The sequence below is a fragment of the Bos indicus genome, chromosome 17 (genome assembly GCF_029378745.1).
Source record: "Bos indicus isolate NIAB-ARS_2022 breed Sahiwal x Tharparkar chromosome 17, NIAB-ARS_B.indTharparkar_mat_pri_1.0, whole genome shotgun sequence".
NCBI lineage: Eukaryota > Metazoa > Chordata > Mammalia > Artiodactyla > Bovidae > Bos > Bos indicus.
Genome location: NC_091776.1, coordinates 50,034,183 through 50,054,773, shown reverse-complemented (window position 1 = coordinate 50,054,773; position 20,591 = coordinate 50,034,183). Strand labels below are relative to the sequence as shown.

Genomic DNA, 20,591 nt, shown 5'->3' with positions numbered 1-20,591 from the left:
TTCCTTCCAAGGAGCAAGGGTCTTTTAATTTCATGGCTGCAATCACCATCTGCAGTGATTTTGGAGCCCAAAAAAATAAAGTCTGACACTGTTTCCACTGTTTCCCCATCTGTTTCCCATGAAGTGATGGGACCGGATGCCATGATCTTCGTTTTCTGAATGTTGAGCTTTAAGCCAACTTTTTCACTCTCCTCTTTCACTTTCATCCAGAGGCTTTTGAGTTCCTCTTCACTTTCTGCCATAAGGGTGGTGTCATCTGCATATCTGAGGTGATTGATATTTCTCCCAGCAATCTTGATTCCAGCTTGTGTTTCTTCCAGTCCAGTGTTTCTCATGATGTACTCTGCATATAAGTTAAATAAACAGGGTGACAATATACAGCCTTGACGTACTCCTTTTCCTATTTGAAACCAGTCTGTTGTTCCATGTCCAGTTCTAACTGTTGCTTCCTGACCTGCATACAGATTTTTCAAGAGGCAGATCAGGTGGTCTGGTATTCCCATCTCTTTCAGAATTGTCCACAGTTTCTTGTGATCCACACAGTCAAAGGCTTTGGCATAGTCAATAAAGCAGAAATAGATGTTTTTCTGGAACTCTCTTGCTTTTTCCATGATCCAGCGGATGTTGACAATTTGATCTCTGGTTCCTCTGCCTTTTCTAAAACCAGCTTGAACATCAGGAAGTTCACGGTTCACATATTGCTGAAGCCTGGCTTGGAGAATTTTCAGCATTACTTTACCAGCGTGTGAGATGAGTACAATTGTGCAGTAGTTTGAGCATTCTTTGGCATTGCCTTTCTTTGGGATTGGAATGAAAACTGACCTTTTCCAGTCCTGTGGCCACTGCTGAGTTTTCCAAATGTGCTGGCATATTGAGTGCAGCACTTTCACAGCATCATCTTTCAGGATTGGGAATAGCTCAACTGGAATTCTATCACCTCCACTAGCTTTGTTCGTAGTGATGCTTTCTAAGGCCCACTTGACTTCACATTCCAAGATGTCTGGCTCTAGGTCTGTGATCACACCATCATGATTATCTGGGTCTTGAAGATCTTTTTTTGTACAGTTCTTCTGTGTATTCTTGCCATCTCTTCTTAATATCTTCTGCTTCTGTTAGGTCCATACCATTTCTGTACTTTATCGAGCCCATCCCTGCATGAAATGTTCCTTTGGTATCTCTAATTTTCTTGAAGAGATCTCTAGTCTTTCCCATTCTGTTGTTTTCTTCTATTTCTTTGCATTGATCACTGAAGAAGGCTTTCTTATCTCTTCTTGTTGTTCTTTGGAACTCTGCATTCAGATGTTTATATCTTTCCTTTTCTCCTTTGCTTTTCACTTCTCTTCTTTTCACAGCTATTTGTAAGGCCTCCTCAGACAGCCATTTTGCTTTTTTGCATTTCTTTTCCATGGGGATGGTCTTGATCCCTGTCTCCTGTACAATGTCATGAACCTCAGTCCATAGTTCATCAGGCACTCTATCTATCAGATCTAGGCCCTTAAATCTATTCCTCACTTCCACTGTATAATCATAAGGGATTTGATTTAGGTCATACCTGAATGGTCTAATGGTTTTCCCTACTTTCTTCAATTTAAGTCTGAATTTGGCAATAAGGAGTTCATGGTCTGAGCCACAGTCAGCTCCTGGTCTTGTTTTTGCTGAGTGTATAGAGCTTCTCCATCTTTGGCTGCAAAGAATATAACCAATCTGATTTTGGTGTTGACCATCTGGTGATGTCCATGTATAGAGTCTTCTCTTGTGTTGTTGGAAGAGGGTGTTTGTTATGACCAGTGCATTTTCTTGGCAAAACTCTATTAGTCTTTGCCCTGCTTCATTCCGTATTCCAAGGCCAAATTTGCCTGTTACTCCAGGTGCTTCTTGACTTCCTACTTTTGCATTCCAGTCCCCTATAATGAAAAGGACATCTTTTTTGGGTGTTAGTTCTAAAAGGTCTTGTAGGTCTTCATAGAACTGTTCAACTTCAGCTTCTTCAGCATTACTGGTTGGGGCATAGACTTGGATTACTGTGATATTGAATGGTTTGCCTTGGAAACGAACAGAGATCATTCTGTCGTTTTTGAGATTGCATCCAAGTACTGCATTTTGGACTCTTTTTTGACCATTTTGGCTACTCCATTTCTTCTGAGGGATTCCTGCCCGCAGTAGTAGATATTACCCCATTCTAATTCCAGACATCTGAACATCTCGAGGCCAGTGTCCACCATCCTCCCCACTTTCCCTCTCCCGCAGTGACTTGGAGAACCGGATCAGAACTTATCAGGGCTATCTATGCCTCAGAAAGGTAAGACAAAGGGATGAATAAAGTAGGGTTTAGCAGCAGAAAAAAGAACTGAAGGTCCTCTCTCTCCTTCCCGTTCGCCTTCGGGTGGGCGCACTTTCAACTTGCACCTTGGATGAAGCGGGTCCAGGACCGTTCATTCGTGGGCGTGGCCGGGGCGTGGCCACAGAGGGGCGGGACCGGGGCGTGGGCGTGGTGGGGCGGAGCTGAAACTCTGACGGATCTCAGAGAGCGTGAGGCCACAGAAGGTGGAGAAAAGTTGTGGATTCCGGGCGCCGACAGCCTGCAGGGCCAAAGCAGCCGGGAATAGGACCACTCAGCAGGGATCCGGCTTGACCTTCGGAGAAGCAGCCGGACCCGCCCAATTTGGCTGCCTGTGTCGATTTCGGGGTCAGGGGAAGCCTCTGGCCGGCGGCGTGAACCCGAGGGCTGCAGGATGCGCTCCAAACACAGGGCCCCGGGGCTGTGCGGGGTGCACTGCAGGACAGAGGTAAGGAGGCGGCGGAGGCGTCTGTTTCCAGAATTTGGAATTTGTTGAGGAAACCTAGAGGGCGCTGACGCCACCAGCAGCGCCTCCTCCTCTGCGGGGCCAGTTCCGTGAGTGGGCAGACACTGGGGCAGGCAGGTGGGGAATGGGGGCAAATTTGGTCCTTCTAGGATCTGTAACATGAAACCATCTGATGCACCTGGAATCGGACCATGTTCTGTTCCCCTGAAGTGAGGAGGGGGCGTGGCCGAGGGAGCGCGTTTAACTGTATCCTGCTCGGATTTCCCCGGGGTCTACCTCCACCCTACACTGAACACATTTTGGCACTTAGGATCCGGGAAGTGGGGTCCGGTTATGTGAAATCCCTTTCCGCAAAGCTTGGGGTCTCATCTAGCGCCCCACCCCCTATCTGCACCCTTAGCTTGTCAAACTGGGAGTGCGGAGCACAGGGGGAGAGCCTGGCTTTTTGCACCCCTTGCGTCCAACCCCAGGTCCTAGAGCAGCTCTTGAATCGTTGAGGAAGGCGCGCTCACAACTCAGCTACTTCAAACCCGAGCTTGGCAGAGTTCGGGGACTCTGCCTGACACCCCAAATTTGGTCTGGTGTAATTTAGGAGTTGCAGGTAGTAGCTGGTCCAAAGACGCTGGTGGCTGCTGCAACAGAACAGGGCTTCCCAGGGGTCCCATACCTGAAACCTTTCACCCCAGTTCCCTGTCCACAAGGGGAATGCGCTGCCTCTTGGAGTAGAATCATGGGACCTCCGACACAGCCCAAAGCCTGGAGCATTGGCTAGCCGACCAGTTGGTAATTCACCATTGTTATTTTCATACCGCACCTTGGGGCTGAGGTCACCGTGCGGATTAGGCAGGTAGGGCGGAGAGAGTGATCTTCAAGCTTCAGGTACAGCTGGCATCAGGAGCCCTTTCTTGCTCAGCACCGGCTTCGGTGGCTCTAGGGACAAGCTAGGAGCCAGGCCTTAGCCCCTCTGGGTCGGGCACACTTCTGCCAGGGTCCTGGGATGCAGGAGTTCAAAAAACGAAAATGTGTTTTTCTTGCCTCCTGCCCTGGAGTGCGGAGAAGGCAATGGCACCCCACTCCAGTACTCTTGCCTGGAAAATCCCATGGATGGAGGAGCCTGGTAGGCTGCAGTCCATGGGGTCGCTAAGAGTCAGACAGGGCTGAGCGACTTCACTTTAATTTTCACTTTCATGCATGGGAGAAGGAAATGGCAACCCACTCCAGTGTTCTTGCCTGGAGAATCCCAGGGATCAGGGAGCCTGGTGGGCTGCCGTCTGTGGGGTCGCACAGAGTTGGACATGACTGAAGCAACTTAGCAGCAACAGCAGCAGCCCTGGAGTGCAGGGTCTTCGGGGCCACATGAGTGACATTGTCAGTGGGTCCAGGGCGTCTCTGAGTCTTGCTTCCGGGCCCAGGTTCCACTCTAGCCCCTGTGCAACCTGATGGTCAAAAAGCCAAATTCAACTTAATGGGAATCTTTTTTTCTCTCTTTCCTGAGACTCTTTAAGCTGGGCTTGAAGCACTAGGATAGAAACATAGACACACTGCCAACTGATGTTAAAAAGTTTCATTTGCTTTTCAGAAGTTCTTATGCACAATTGAAATTCAAGAGAAATCCATTCTCTTTGAAACTTGAAATTCTCCTTCTGTCAGTCTAGTCTTGAAACGGGTTTCAGTCTATGAGTGTTGTGCACGTGTTATGTGTGTGTGTATATATATCATTTTTGTTTTGTTTTTAATGTGCCAAAACTCAGGTTCATATACAGATGGGCCAAAGAAACAACAGTCTGACACAACACTTGAGAAAAAACTGGCTATTTTGAATCTACTAAGAGGTGAAATCCTTCTGTTTTTTATGGGCAATGTAGGGTACTTTTCAGGAGTAATTCTGACTCCATACTTGCAGACTCTAGAAATTGACATCCTCATATGAAGAGAATGGATTTTTGTAAGCTGTTTAAACAAAATGGACCGTGTAGTGTCCCTGAAATTTATCCTCAATAAAGCAGGCCCTTACATGAAAAAAATAAAATAAAATAAGGTACCAACGTCAGGTGAAACAGTCTTCTAAGATCTGCTATTTGAAAGAGTCACTCCACAACTGGGCCAGCCAACATTCTGTGACAAGAGTCCTCATCTTGAGAAAGTTATTTCTTCATCATTATTCTAATGCTGCTGCCCCCCACCCCCAATGCACACATTTCCACTGCAGATAGATATTTTTATTCAAGGAGACCGTATAGAAAAAAAGAAACACTTTGAGAAATTCTATTTCAAGTCAACCAGGAGTCCAGATCAGAGAAAATTACTGAGTAACTAGAACAAATATGTCAGGTGTAATTATCAAACAGGGGCAAGAGGGAGGAAACTGCATGTTGAAACTGCACATTGAATGGAAGTATTGCTAAGTTCTCTCAGCTCATGGCACTACATGAGATTTATTTAGCGTCAAACATCAATTATCCAGAAAGGCATATAATGAAAAGCAAAATTGTCCTCCGTTTCTCCCTGCTGGTAACAGGGAGCCATTTTAAACGAGTAAGGCTCCTAGATTACCTCCTAGTAGGGCTGTTTGTTAATTTCCCAGAATATTTTCCCAAGAATACTGGAGTGGGTTGACATTTTCTACTCCAGGGAATCTTCCTCACCCAGGGATTGAACCCTCCTCTCCTGCATTGCAGGTGGTCTCCTGCTTTATAGGCAAATTCTTTACTGCTGAGCCACCAGGAAGGCCCAACAGTTACTTTACCTGTAACCATCTTCCTCTCTACTTATAGCATCCACATAGTGTTTGCCTATCAGTACACCCAGCTTCCCAGGTAGCAGCTAGTGGTAAAGAATCTGCCTGCTAATGGAGGAGACGCAAGAGACTCAGGTTCAATCCCTGGGTGGGGAAGATCCCCTGGAGAAGGCAATGACAACCCACTCCAGTATTCTTGCCTGAGAAATCCCGTGGACAGAGAAGCCTCGTGGGCTACACAGAGTCCCAAAGAATGGGACACGACTGAGTGCAACTCCCACCCCGCCCTCCGCCGTGCGCGTGCGCGCGCGCGCGCACACGCTTACACACACACACACACACACACACACACACACCCCCCAGCTTAGAAGAAAATACTACATTTCCCAGACACCCTTGCAGAAAGGAATGGTCACATGATGGCAATCTGCCCAATGAGATGCGAGTGTTGGTTTCAGGGCAGGGCTTCAGGGGAATCTCTGGACCCCAGATCTAAGACTGCAGGACAGAAGACCTTCGGCCTTGGGGAGGCCTCCTCTCAACTTGTGAGCAGGCTGCGTGAACTGGGTGGGTTTCTCTCCCTTCTCGTGTGGGCTCGTGTGGATAGCTCAGGCAGCCCCTGGGTACTGGTCTCCCAGCTTCTTGCATTAGCATTAGATTTTCTCCTTGGAGCGAGTTTCCCTTTGCTGTGTGTCTCAGGAGGGTCCTTGAGTTAATTTCTGTGACTGACTTTGACCAAACCCTTTTACTAGTTGGACTTTAACGAATCCCAGCTCTGACGTTCAGGGGCTGAGCGTCTAAGTCGGCAGAGACTTGGACCCCAAGGCTGCTGCTACTGCTGCTAAGTCGCTTCAGTCGTGTCCAACTCTGTGCAACCCCATAGACGGCAGCCCACCAGGCCCCCCGCCCCGCCCCTCCCCGTCTCTGGGATTCTCCAGGCACGAACACTGGAGTGGGTTTCCATTTCCTTCTCCAATGCATCAAAGTGAAAAGGGAAAGTGAAGTCGCTCAGTCGTGTCCAACTCTTAGCGACCCCATGGACTGCAGCCTACCAGGCTCCTCCATCCATGGGATTTTCCAGGCAAGAGTACTGGAGTGGGGTGCCATCGCCTTTTCCGGGACCCCAAGGCAGATTTACCCAAAGACGAAGGGGCGTGAGATTTAAAAAGAAGTGATGTGTGCGTCCAGGGTCCTGGCTGTTCTCAGATAAAGAACTCTGAGAGAGAGAGAAGAGGATAGAATAGGCCATGCGAATACATTTTAGCAATATGCAAATTCCACCTTACACTCTGTAGTATGCAGGCTTTCTCCAAGGATGCAGCTGTGCTACTCATGTGCCAGGGAGAAGCAACCATGTGCTTGCAAGTCACAGAACAAATTATTTTCACATATATATGACATCTAATGAAAAGTAGCTCAGATTTCTCAGCTTCATTTGTAAACTGCTTTTTGATATAGCACAGCATCTTTCTTTTTCCTTCCTTCATCCTCCCGCTTAGCTGTCAAAGACCGTGGAGGTCACTGACATCTTACAAAGATTGTTCTCACTGTAAATTCTCTTCCTGTGATGTGTCTCATCCTCAGAGCAGAGATTGCCTTCCTGGAAGAAGCCACAGTGTTTTCTGAGGAGCTCAAGTTCACAATCCACAGGTGAGTTGTTATGCATCATTATTTATATTCAAGTGCTTCCTTGGTGGCTCAATGGTAAAGAATCTGCCTGCCAATGCAAGAGATGACCCAGAGATGCAATCCATCCCTGGGTTAAGAAGATCCCCCAGAGGAGGAAATGGTAACCCATTCCAGTATTCTTGCCTGGGAAATCCCATGGACAGAGGAACCTAGTGGGCTACAGTCCATGGGGTTGCAAAGAGTCAGACGTGACTGAGCAACTAAACAACAGCAACAACAATTTATATTCAAAGCTTATTGGCTGCTGATTGTACGTACCACCCTTCATTATGGGCTACTATTTTTCTTTTGGAAGAAAGTTGTATTTCTGAGCTGAATGTCAGTTTTAAATCTTTTAAAGCAAATGCATAAGTTTAATTTTAGTTGAAAGTCAAAAGCCCACGTGAGGTATATAATTTGCCTGAGCTGATCTAAAGAACAGATTTTTCTCTATGTTGTAGAAATAGATTAGGAAGACCAAGCATCATGGGCAAATTGTCCTGCTTTTCTAATATGTCAGACTGTGTCATTGGATTAGAACTCCTGTCCAAATGAGGATACCAGCTCCTGTCCAGAAGGTTCAGTTTTCTTCTCTCATGAATGCTGGTAGGAATATAAAATGGTGCAGCCAATCTGGAAAATAGTTGGGCACTTTGAAATTCAAGCACACATTTACCATGCAAGCCAGTAATGGCACTCCTGGGCATTTATTTGTCCCAGGTAGATGAACACTTGTATCCACACTAAAACCTGTTCATGAATGTTGATAGCAGCTTTGTTCGTAATAACCCCAATCTGGAAACAATCCACATGTTCTTTAACAAGTTAATAGTTAACATGTAGAGCATCCATAGGAATGGACTGTTATACAATAACTTGAATTGATCTCAAGTGTTTTCTGTTGAGTGAATGCCCTCCCCCGACCCCCACAAAAGACCATATGTCCTGTGTTTCCATGCATTTAACAGTTCTTGAAATGACAGATTTATAGAGCTGGAGAGGAGACTATTGGTCATCAAGAATTCATGGTGCTGGTGAATCGCCGGATTCCGGATGATCATGAGTGTCACCCTTGAAGCTCTCTCTGGGCCTCCCACAGAGCCAGCATTGTTGGCACTGCCTGGTTGGGAGATTATCACCCAGAAGCTTCTCTCTGGTGCACACCATGGTCTCCGGCTCTCTTTCCAAAACCCTTCACTTAGTTCTCTCCTGGGTTCCTAGTCAGAGTAGTGACAAGTGTGAAAGCGATCTTAGGAAATATGGGGCCAAATAGAGCTTCATTTCTCATTCAGTACATGGACAGCGGTTGTAACACCCACTGATGGAAAGAAGACCGATGCTACTGCACTGAATTTTGAGATTAAACAGAGGGAGGATAGCTTGTCCAGGCATGAGGCATTTATCAATACACGTCCCTGTGGCTTCATAACGTGCTTCTCAATTCTGATATAGCATTTTGTGGTCAGCTGGCTCTGTGACAAAAGGAAGATCTGCCAGCTGATGTTTATGACTTTCCATAGAAGCTTTCAGATGAAATTTGTCTTACGTTTTGCTTGAGGAATGAAGGGCCAGAAGTCTAAACCTCCTAGAATTCCCAGAGGGATGTACCGTGTGATTCAAGAGAGAGAGGACACAATCTTAAATTTCTTGTAAATCAGTCTTTAGGAGATGTCATAAACCTATCCATAATCAAAGCTTATTTAAGATTTATGTCACATTTACTTGTCTTTTCTGTATTTGACATGCAAGGAGAATTTAAAGGTTTACTTTGAAGGTTCAGTCTGAATGTTTTAGTCTGAAGTCTGGCTGGCTGTGTGTCTGCTCAGTTTAAATGGAAATATTCTTGTCCTATACCAGGAGTTTTAAGGATGCCTAGCCATATACTACTACTCAGCTTCCCCTGCTGTTAACATCCCACTACCATTCCTTTTTTTTTTAAGATTTATTTATTGTTGCACTGGATCTTCACTGCTGTGTGTAGGCCTTCTCCAGTTGTGATGAGCAGGGGCTACTCTCTGGTTGCAGTGCTCAGGTTTCTTGTTGCAGTGGAATCTCTTGTTGCAAGTGGAACGCAGGCTCTAGGCACGTGGGCTTCAGTTGTTGCGGCTTGTGGGCTCAGTAGTTGTGGTGCACAGGCTTAGTTTCCTCATAGCATGTGGGATCTTCCCAGACCAGGGATCAAACCCATGTCCCTCGCATTGGCAGGTGGATTCTTTACCACTGAGCCACTAGAGAAGCCCCCTTCCCGATTCTTTTTTTATAGCTGTATAATGCTTCATTTATAGATGTGCCACTACCAGCTATTCAATCCTTCCCCTGTATTAGGAGTTTTTTTTTATTTCCAATATTTTGTAGCTACAAACCATGCTATAAGGAGTAAACTTGTGTGCACGGATTTTGCGTATATTTGGAGGAATATCTTCAGGGTGGCTTCCTAGAAGTGGAATTTCTGGGTCAAAATATAAGTGCATGTGAAGTTTTCTTAAGTATTACCAATTTCCCTCCAGAAGGATGGTGCCAACTGGGACTCTCGCCATCCACACACGAGAATGCCCGTTTCCTTGCAGCCTTGCCAACAGAATGTGTTGGCATGCTTTTTAATTTTTGCCAGTCTGTTAGGTGAGAAATTGTATCTTGATGTTGTTTTAAACTTTGTCTAATTATAAGTTCGTCTGAACCCTTTTTCATATGTTTGTGAGCCATTTTTCTATCTTGTGAATTTTCTGCTCACATGTTAGTTACATCACTGTTTCAGTCTGAATTTCAGAACTGCCCATTTCAAGGGGCATTTAATTTCTTCTTCCAAAACATGTAATTGGTGGAACTTCCCTGGTGGTCCAGGGACCAGACCATGGGCTGTCAATGCAGTGTGTGTTTGATCCCTAGTCAGGGAATGCCCACATACCGCAGCTAAGAGTTTGCATGCTCCAACTAAAGATCTGGGGCAGCCAAATAAATAAATATTAAAAACCACCACTGCCACCAACAAAAAAACCCCATTAATTGGTTTCAGGTTAAATATCAGTATCTGAATCTGACAGTGTCCTGAGAAGCCTTCAGCACTGGCCATAACATGTGGTTTGGAGGGAGTGTGGTGCTGGTGGGGGCTGGGCAATGTTGCATTGAGACTGGATTGGTCTTGTTACCAAGAAAGTTTGAAAGAGATCCTGGGGAAGTTCATTCCTGACTTCTAATCATAGTTCTTCCTCCCATCACAGAGGGACCCTTCAGATCTGAGGAATCTCACAGGACAGTGGGGCAGAGAGGTTAGGAGTGAGTAAGGACCAAATTCTGGCTACAAAGATGTGAATGCCAATCACCCCTAAACTACCTGTGTAGCTTTGGGCTTGCACATGTCCTCTCAGTGGTCAATACATATTTATTGAGTGAACAGTTGAATTTAGTAGTGTAAGACTCTGATTCAAAAATAAAGCATGTGGGATTGTCAACACCAGAACGAATGGGTGACACAGCAAATAAAACTGTCAGGAGTGTGGGACCTTTAGAGTGTTTGTCTAATCTGGGAAAGGTTTCTTCCTCCTGTCTGTCCTTAGAGCTGAGTTATCATTTCAGATATACTGATGTGCTTTGTCTGTGTTTCTTTTCTTCTTTTTTAAGATTTTTTTTTTGAATGGTGACCATTTTAAAAGTCTTTATTGAATTTGTTACAGTATTGCTTCTTTTTTTTTTAATATTTTGGTTTTTTTGCCCTGAGGCCTATGGGATCTTAGCTCCCCAATCATGGGTTGAAACCACACCCCCCACTTTGGAAGGTGAAGTCTTACCCCCTGGACCATCAGGGAGGTCTCCATATGTTTCCCCATGGCAGCCATCCACCATTCTGATGGTCTTGTTTTCTTGCTGTATCAAGGATGGGCCATCTTCTTAACCAGGATATGCACTCCATGTATTATCAGTGACTTACCATTTGTCCTTAAGTCAGCTCCCTTGAAAAAAACATATAAATTCATCTGAAAAGGAAACTTGACATTCACCACCATAAACAGAAAACTGGCTTGTGACAAAAAAGAGATAATCGTAAATATAAATACCACATATGCAAAGAAAGAATGTTGGATTCCACCTAGGTACCATTACTTACAAAAGGGCCTGGGCTGGAGGCCCGCTGTCTCTCTATGTCAAAGGAGAAGAGCTGCTATTAGAGAAGCGTTAGACTTTCTCCTTGATGTCTTAGTACAGAGGGTTGAAGGAGAACATGAAGGAGATAGCTGTCTCACTTGGTGACTCGGTGTTATTTAAGATCTGGTCTGTGCATCACCAGAACTATATCTAGAACCAGGAGCAATGGCTGCCCTCGGACCAACTGGCCCCCAACTTCTTCACCATCAGAAATTAGGATAAATGCGGCTTAGATGTACCCAAGTCAGACCCCTGATGGTCAGCCCCAGTGGTCCAAGATACCTGATTCAGACTCAAGGGATCTGTTAATCGCTGACTCCTTTGGGGGTTGTCCACCTAGCTGTGTAGTTCCTAGAGATGGTTAGAGTGTGATTTTCATTTTACAAATATTTTTCTGACCATCTCTTATGTATAAATTCTGGTTAATTTCCCCCCTCCCTTCTCTTAACTCTTTCCTTCTTTCCTTCCCTTCCTCCCTTTTGTTTACTGTCTCTCTACTCTCTCTCTCTTTATTTTTTCTCTGATAAATAATCCTGGCCCTCATGAAACTCACAGATTCTTTAGAGGTAGAGAGAGGGCAAATGTGTAAATTAACAAATAGTCTTCCCTTGGCAAAAATGTGGTTTTTGAAGAAATGAATCCAAAAATAGATATGATAGCAGAATTTAACATTCTATTTTCAGAGTTATAGAATAAGATGAAGCAGTACTAATGAGCTTCCATAGAAGGCATCAGAATTTTCTTACTGAACCAAAGAAGACTTGTCTGTCAGCATAAGTCAGCAGAGGACCTCCATGGCAGCTGCAAACGAGATGGAAACTCTGAACTGGGAGTTCTCTGACCCTCCAAGCTACTGTCCAAGCCCCTGAGGAAGTGATGTGGACAGCAAGTGACCTGAGAAAGAGAAGAGAGAGGACAGTGCAGTCCATGTGGAAAACCAGAGGAGCCTTCCTGGAGGAGGAGGCTTGGGGTGATAAGTGAGGCTTGGCTTGATGAATATAAGCTGGCGAAGGTCCACTTCTCTTCATGAGGCATTAGTAAGATGGGATCAGAAGTTCTACTTCCTGGAATTTCAACTCTGCCTATCAGCATCTCAAATATTCCTAAAACCTTTTCATCCTTGTGGGGTTCCGGGCTGGATGGTTTCTGAGAACAGGATACCAGGAGCCTGGGCTCACAGGAGACATATTGGGCTCCCTTCTCTGGGGTGCTTTCTTTTGATGTTATGGTTAATTATACACAAGCCTGGGCTTCCTTGGGGGCTCAACCAGTAAAAAATCTGCCTGCAGTGCAGGATACCTGGGTACAATCCCTGGGTTGGGAAGATCCCCTGGAGGAGGAAATGGCAACCCACTCTAGTACTCTTGCCTGGACAATTCCATGGACAGAGGAGCCTAGCAGGCTATAGTCCATGGGATCCCAAAGAGTCGGACATGACTGAGCGAGTAACTTTCACTTTCATACACAAGCCTGTGCCTGGGATGTCTCCAAGGCAGAACGGCCCATCTGCAGCAGTGCCCTCAGAGGAGAAGGGGTTCAGTACACTGTCTATTTTTAATGTTCCCGACCTACCAAACATGTTGCAGCTCATTGATGAATACATCTCATGCAGCCCCTGCTGTTCTCTTTACAGAGATACATGTAGTGACTCCTGAGTCTCCCAAAGCTTGACCAGCCCTGTCCTTTAGGCAAAACAGTATTTTCTCTGTAAATCTCCATTAGTCATTTGTTCCTGCCGTAACACCTGAACACAGCACACGCTCACTGCCTCACAGTTCTGCAGGTCAGAAGTCCAACTTGAGACTTCCCTCGTGGTCCAGTGGTTAAGAATCCGCCTTCCACTGCAAGGGACACAGGTTCCATCCCTGGTCGGGGAACTAAGATCCCATATGCTACGGAGCAACTAAGCCCGCTTGCCACAACTACTGAGTCCACACGCCACAATGAAAGATCCCGCATGACGCAACAAAGATGTGTGCTGCAACTGAGAACCGACACGGCCAGGTAAATAAATAAGTATTTTTTTAAAGTATTATTAAAAGAAAAAAAGAGGTCTAATCTGAGTCTCATTCAGGTGTCAACAGCACTGCTTTCCTTCCGGAGTAAAGCTTTTGCTCATTCGGGTTGTTTCTTGTGGGCTGTGGTTTCTGTTTCCTGGCTGGCTGTTCACTGTCCTCAGCTTCCAAAGGATGCTCTCATGATTTGTGTCAGAGTCCCTTTCCTCCATCTTCAAAGCCGATCATGGTGAGTTGGGTTCCTCCCATGCTTCCGGTCTCTCCCGCCTCTTCACCCGCTACTGTGTCTCTCTACCTGATTCTTTCGCCTTCCTCTTCCACTTTTAATCATCCATGAAATTATGTCATGCCCTTGGGGATAACCGAGAATAAATCTCCCTGTTTTGAGGTCTCTAATATCAATTCCATCTACAAAGATCCCTTTGGCATTAGGATATAACATATTCACAGGTTTCAGGGGTTAATTGATGGGCATCTTTTGGGGGACATTGTCTACCACAAAAGTGAATCAAAATGCTAAAATGTCATGGATGGTCATGGAGTCCACCTTCTGTTGTGAGTGAGCTTCCGCCTTCCTGATCTCTCCCATATATACTGGGAGCCTGGTGCTAAGAGAACAGGTGTATTTCTGGTGGCTGAGACAGTAAAGAATCTGCCTGCAATGCTGGAGACCCAGGTTCAGTCTCTGGGTCAGGAAGATCCCCTGGAGAAGGGAATGGCAAGCAACTCCAATATTCTTGCCTGGAGAATCCCTTGGACAGAGGAGCCTGGTGGGCTACAGTCCATGGGGTTGCAAAGAGTTGGGACACGATTGAGCAACTAACACTAACACTCCCATAGGTCATAGAAAGAGCCCAGCTTGGCCCAGCAAGACTGGCGCCCTCACTCCTCTGTGAGTGCCTTCCCACTTGAGCATGAGTTGGGGGCAGTGCAGTCTCCTGGTTAGGACCACCTGGGAATGAATCCTAGTGCCATACTCTCCAAGTCTGTGACTCTGAACAAGCCACGTCACTCCTCTGCCTCAGTTTCTCTTCTGCAGTGTGGGGAGCCTGGAGGGCTTTCTCTGTTTAAGGCTCAGTTCTAGACCATGTGGATATCGCACTAACCAAGGCCGACCAGGTCCCACTCTCAAGATATTTACACTGCAGCAGGAAAGTCAGCCTCTAAACAAAACTGTAGAGAAATCTATGGGCTAATTTCAAATGGTAGAAAGTGATTTGAAGAGTAAGCCCCATTATTAAGTGATAGCCATTAGCAGGGAGGAGAATGTATCGAGAAAGCATCCTCTAGGAAGGACAGCTCTGTTAAGAGATGAAGCAGGACTTCCCTGGTGGTCCAGTGGTTAAGCATCCGTCTGCCAGTGCCAGGGTTTGATCCCAGGTCGGTGGAGATTTCACATGCCTTGGGGCAACTGAACCCCTTTTGCCACAACTCCTGAGCCCAAGCCCTAGAGCCTGGGCTCCTAAATAAGAGAAGCCACTGCAATGCAAATCCCGCTCACTGCAACAGCGAGTAGCCTGGGTGCCCAACAACGAAGGCCCAGTGCAGGCAAAAATAATAAATAAATAAATAAAATTTAAAAGAGGAAAGGGATGAAGCAGAGGCCTGAACAGTAGGAAGATGCCAGCTACGGAGAGGTCCAGGGAAAGGATTACGGATGAAGCCACGAAGCCCTAAGTGTCAAGGCCCTGTGGCAGGGGCATTTCCTGGGAGATCCCTGGGTGGGGAGGGAGATGAGAGAGGCTCAGAGCACAGAAGGAGCAAATCTACCCCCTCCACCTCCCGCTCATGAGATGAAGTAGAAAAAAAACCAAATATTGAATTTGGATCTTGTTTTCTGTTTCAGGGGCTTCCCTGATAGCTCAGTTGGTAAAGAATCCACCTGCAATGCAGGAAACCCCGGTTCGATTCCTGGGTCAGGAAGATCCACTGGAGGAGGGATAGGCTCCAGTATTCTTGGGCTTCCCTTGGGACTCAGCTACTAAAGAATCTGCCCGCAATGCGGGAGACCTGGGTTCGATCCCTGGGTTGGGAAGATCCCCTGGAGAAAGGAAAGGCTACTCACTCCAGTATTCTGGCCTGTATAGTCCATGGGGATGCAGAGTCCAACATGACTGAGTGACTTTCACTTTCACTTTTCTGTTTCACGATTGCTGAAAGAAACTCAACTCCCGGTAGAGGCAGAAGTGAGGCTCTGAATTCCAGAGTCGGAGATAAAGACAGAGCTTCTTCCTGAGGACCTCTAAAGGATTTCTGTTTTGTATGTGGATTTTCAGGAAACTCTCTTTTGCTTGCCTGAGAGTTTTTTACTTAAAAAAACTACAGCAAAAGCCGGTTGTCTGCTTAGTCGACGTGCTACACTTTTGCATTTAGTTCGTGTGTAGGTAGCTGGATTTATTTGTTTCTCCCCCTTTTGGTAGTTTCTTGGTTGCTTAGCAATGTTTTGTGCAGTGAACATGCTAAAAAAAATTCAAAGGGACGGCGCTACTCAGGCATATAAGGCACATATTGTGATTTTAATCCTGATTAGAAGGGTATTGTTTGGTGACAATTGGGTTTCTTCTATAAATGGAATATAACTTTATCTCTGTTAATTTCATTAAAAAGCCCCTCTGTTTCTGTTGTGTTCTGTTTAGTGTGGTAGCCCCACTGACTGTTATTCAGTGTCATTTAGACAGAGGACTGCAAAGACCACTTAATGAGCGAAAAGAAGATGGGGTATTACATACTGTTATAATTTAAATCCCTAATTATGAAATTAGATATTTTAATTATATTTTAATTATGCTAATTGGCACCGGTTTTTGAGCCATGCAGTCTAAATCCACAAAGCTTTGAAAATAATTGTTCACACTCCCTTCTTCCTTCCCTTTATATTTTATTCAAAACACTAGAACTTATCACTTAAATTTGTGTCATCCTTTGATTATGTGCTCCTTGCAGACAGTTGCTGACTGGTTGCTTCTCCATCCCTGGCTCAAGACTGGCAGCTTGTTAGAGCTCATTAAATATTTGCTGAATTGAATTAAATTTGAAATACCATATTAAAAATCTTGCATGAGCCTCCAGGGTCCTTAGCAGTGATTTTGTTCTCAATGTAGCAATGTGCTTGCATTTCAGGCTTAATAAAAACATTGGAGCTTTCTCTCTAAATGGAAATCAAAACTTTTATGGCGTACTTGTACTCTGTGGGGTTTGGCTGAAGATTTTTTTCCCACTTGCCCTTGGGGTTGGGATGTCGGGATCAATCTTGGGAGCTGTTTCTCTGGAGGAAAGAAATTTTAAGGAGTCAGCAGAGTGATCATTTTGAATTGCTTGGGATCTGACTTAATTTTTTAAATAATTTTATTTATTTATTTTGGGCTGTACTGGATTTCATTGCTGCTCTGGCTTTTCTCTAGTTGCGGTGAGCCAGGGCTACTCTCTGTGCATGGACTTCTCATTGCAGTGGTTTCTCTTGTTGAGGTGCACAGGCTCTAGAGCGCACAGACTTCCATAGATGCAGCACACAGTCTCAGGAGTTGTGGCTCCCAGGCTCTGCAGCACAGACTCAGTGGTTCTGGCGCACGGGCTTAGTTGCTCGATGGCATGGGGGATCTTTCCGGACCAGGGCTCAAACTTGTGTCTCCTGCCTTAGGCAGATTCTTTACCACTGGGCCACCAGGAAAGCCCCCTGACTGCATTTTTTGAATAGTAGAAATTGTGAATGTCGGAAATTTTGCTCAGGTGTCAAATTGAGAAACCAATGTTTTCTCGCTAATTTGAGAAGGATTTGATTGCAAATAGATGAGTAGTGGCAGAACATGAAGAAAATTCAAACCCAGATCCTTCTCCAAACACTGTTAGCCTCCCTCACTTGGTCTTGTAACACCCCATCCCCTTGCTCCTGTGTTCCAGCCATGAGGGCCTTCTGTGGGTTTTGTAGATCACCAAGCTGGTCCCTATTTCAAGACATTTTGCTTTTCTTCTCTTGGTCTAGAATGTTATTTTCTTCTGTCTGCACAACTACTTTCTCCTCATCAGTGAGTTTAATCATCTCTTTCTAAAGAGTTTTCCAAGGAAATCCCACCCCAGTCATTCTCATTACCCAGCTTTATTTTCTTTATAGCATTCATCACTCCCTGAAATAATCCTATTTTTTATTTATTTAGTATCAGTGGCCCTCCCTAGAATGTTGGCTTCATCCAGACAGAGAGGATGCCTGAATTACTTGAGTTTTCCCCAGGGCTAAGAACATTGTGTGACCTGTAAATATTTGGCAAATATTTTGTGGGATTTTTCTTCAGCTTCTGGATCTACAGTCAACTCATATGCTGTGGTACCTGATAATAGGAAGGAATAAAATATGATTTGATAAAGCTTATTAAGTTCAAGTTTCTCCAAGTCAGAGTCCCCTGGTCTTGTCCTATCTCTGAATTTTTTCATAATCATTTCCCACTGGTTTGAAGATTTAGGGAGGGCAGATTTTAGTTGTGAGATGGATCAATTTGTTGGTGCCTCTGCCTGGCAGAGGGATGATGCACAGGATCCTGGTCTAGACTTTGAATTTTCTTGTTAGGGAGTTCCCGTTAGGATGGATGTGGAAGAAAGTGTTAGCAAGAAAAAAAAAGGACCCTCTCACTTCCTGAAATTCATCTCTCTGCAATATCTTTTTCCTTAAAATCTGGAATACCTGGATCTCTCCCTCTGTTTGGGAAGAAGAAGAGAATTAATATGTGAACCACAGACATATTTCAGCCAAACCATCAGGAAGGCACTTGAGGGGTGGAGGCTAGTCTGTAATTATCTCCTGTGACTGTATAACCTGTATTCTGCTTTCACTTACCAGCAGTTACATCTTGGATGTAACACAGTTTCTTCAAGCCTTGGTTTCTACACTTTCCTATACCAAGGTTTGGTGGAACCAGTTTAGAGGCATTAAAAACAGGCCATTTGCTTCTTCTGGCAAAGTTGCCACAGGATTGAATGAAACATACAAGGCAGAAAGTGTTAAGTGAACCTGAACTAAGCAGAGCCTCCTAGGAAAGGCTTTCCCACATCATGGGCATGAGACCACTGACAACTGGCCTTTTATACTCAGAGGATACTGCTAATCAATGGAATGATGTGGATCTAAGGCAGTGGTTCTCCAAACTAGTGGTTTCCAGTGGAGAGAGGGAACGAGGGGGCAAGATTGGGGTAGGGGATGAAGACCTACAAAATATTGTATGTAAAATAAACTACTAGGATATATTGTATAATACAGGGAATATAGCCAATATTTTATAATAACTATAAATGGAGAATAATCTTTAAAATTGTGAATGTTTTTTCCAGTAGTCACGTATGGATGTGAGAGTTGGACTATAAAGAAAGCTGAGCGCCAAAGAATTGGTACTTTTGAACTGTGGTGTTGGAGAAGACTCTTGAGAGTTCCTTGGACAGGAAGGAGATCAAACCAGTCAATCCTAAAGGAAATCAGTCCTGAATATTCATTGGAAGGACTGATGCTGAAGCGCCAATACTTTGGCCACCTGATGCGAAGAACTGACTCATTGGAAGAGACCCTGATGCTGGGAAAGATTGAAAGAAGGTGGAGAAGGGGACAACAGAGGATGAGATGGTTGGAGGGCATCACCAACTCAATGGACATGAGTTTGAGCAAGCTTTGGAAGTTGGTGATGGACAGGGAAGCCTGGCCTGCTACAGTCCATGGGATCACAATGAGTAGGCCACAACCGAGAGACTGAACTGCACTGAACTAAACCTATGGCTCAGAGGTTAAAGCATCTGCCCACAATGCGGGAGACTGGGGTTTGATCCCTGGGTCAGGAAGATCCCCTGGAGAAGGAAATGGCAACCCACTCCAGTATGCTTGTCTGGAGAATCCCATGGACGGAGGAGCCTGGTGGGCTACAGTCCATGGGGTCACAAAGAGTTGGACATGACTGAGTGACTTCACTTCACTTCACTTCACTTCAACAGGAGCTTCAGGGACTCTTGGAGTCCATAAGATTCTTTCATCATCATTGTCAGTAGCAGCAGCAAAAATGTTATTTGCTTTTTCCATTTTGTTCTTTCTTGTGTGTACTGTGGAATTTTCCAGAAGTTGTATGATATTGCAACAGATTGAATGCAGAAACTGATATGAGAATCCAGCTATCTTCTGTTAAGCCAGACGTGAGATTGGCAAAAATGCAAAACTATACCACTCTTATCACCTTGTTTGTTTTGAAAAGTAGTCATTTTTAATTATATGAACACAAGGATTTATTGGGCTTTCCTAGTGACTCAGAGAGTAAAGAATCTGCCTGCAATGAGGGAGACCCAGGTTTAGTCCCTGGTTCAGGAAGATCCCCTGGAGGAAGGAATGGCAACCCACTCCAGTATTCTTGCTTAGAGAATCCCAAGGACAGAGGAGCCTGGTGGGCTACAGTCCATGGGGTTGCAAAGAGTTGAATAAGACTGAGCAACTAACACACACACACACACACACACACACACACACACACACACACACACACGGGTTGATTGCTACTTTTTAAATTGAGTTAATAAATTTTTTTAATTTCTCAAAAAAATCTGAAATAACTTTTGAGACTTGAATTCCACTGAGGCACAAGGAAATTCAGCAGTATTTGAACTGGGCTTGTATGGTATGCACCTCAGTTCAGCTCACCTTCAGGAAGGATGTTTTTCCTATCTGGAAATAGAAGGCAGCTGGTCTTAAAGGTGATGGGGACTTGGCAGTGCCTGTCATTCATCAGTTCTGTGAGTCTGTGAGATTGCCAGGGTTCATCCTGAAATTGGGAGACAGGAGGGAAGATTATCTCATGAAGGAAGATTCTGGGCTTTTCATCCAGGGCTTCTTAATGCAGCTTCTACTGTAGAGTCCTCCCCACTTTCCCCTCCTCTATCCCTTTTAAAAAAAGTATCTATTTCTTTTTATTTATTTCTGGCTACACTGGGTCATCATTGCTGCATGCGGGCTTTCTCTAGTTGCAGAAAGCAGGGGCTACTCCCTGTTGTGGTTTGCAGCTTCTCATTGTGGTGCCTTCTGTTGTTGCGGAACATGGGCTCTAGGGCTCACGGGCTCTGCAGTTGTGGTGCATGGGCTTACTTGCTCTGTGGCATATGGGATCTTTCCAGACCAGGGATCAAACCTATGTCGCCTACATTGGCAGGTGGATTCTTAACCACTGGACTACCAGAGAAGTATCTCCACCCACCTCCCATCCCTTTTTTTCT

At 45.2% G+C, this 20,591-nt stretch overlaps 1 long non-coding RNA gene across 1 annotated transcript; it reads left to right on the top strand.

The window, feature by feature from the left end:
- The first annotated feature begins 2,550 nt into the window (after positions 1-2,550).
- On the top strand, positions 2,551-19,847 carry LOC139176721 (uncharacterized). The gene is made up of 4 exons (XR_011561139.1): positions 2,551-2,786; positions 7,126-7,191; positions 12,033-13,353; positions 18,681-19,847. It is a non-coding gene; the product is annotated as an uncharacterized lncRNA (long non-coding RNA).
- Positions 19,848-20,591: the final 744 nt, after the last annotated feature.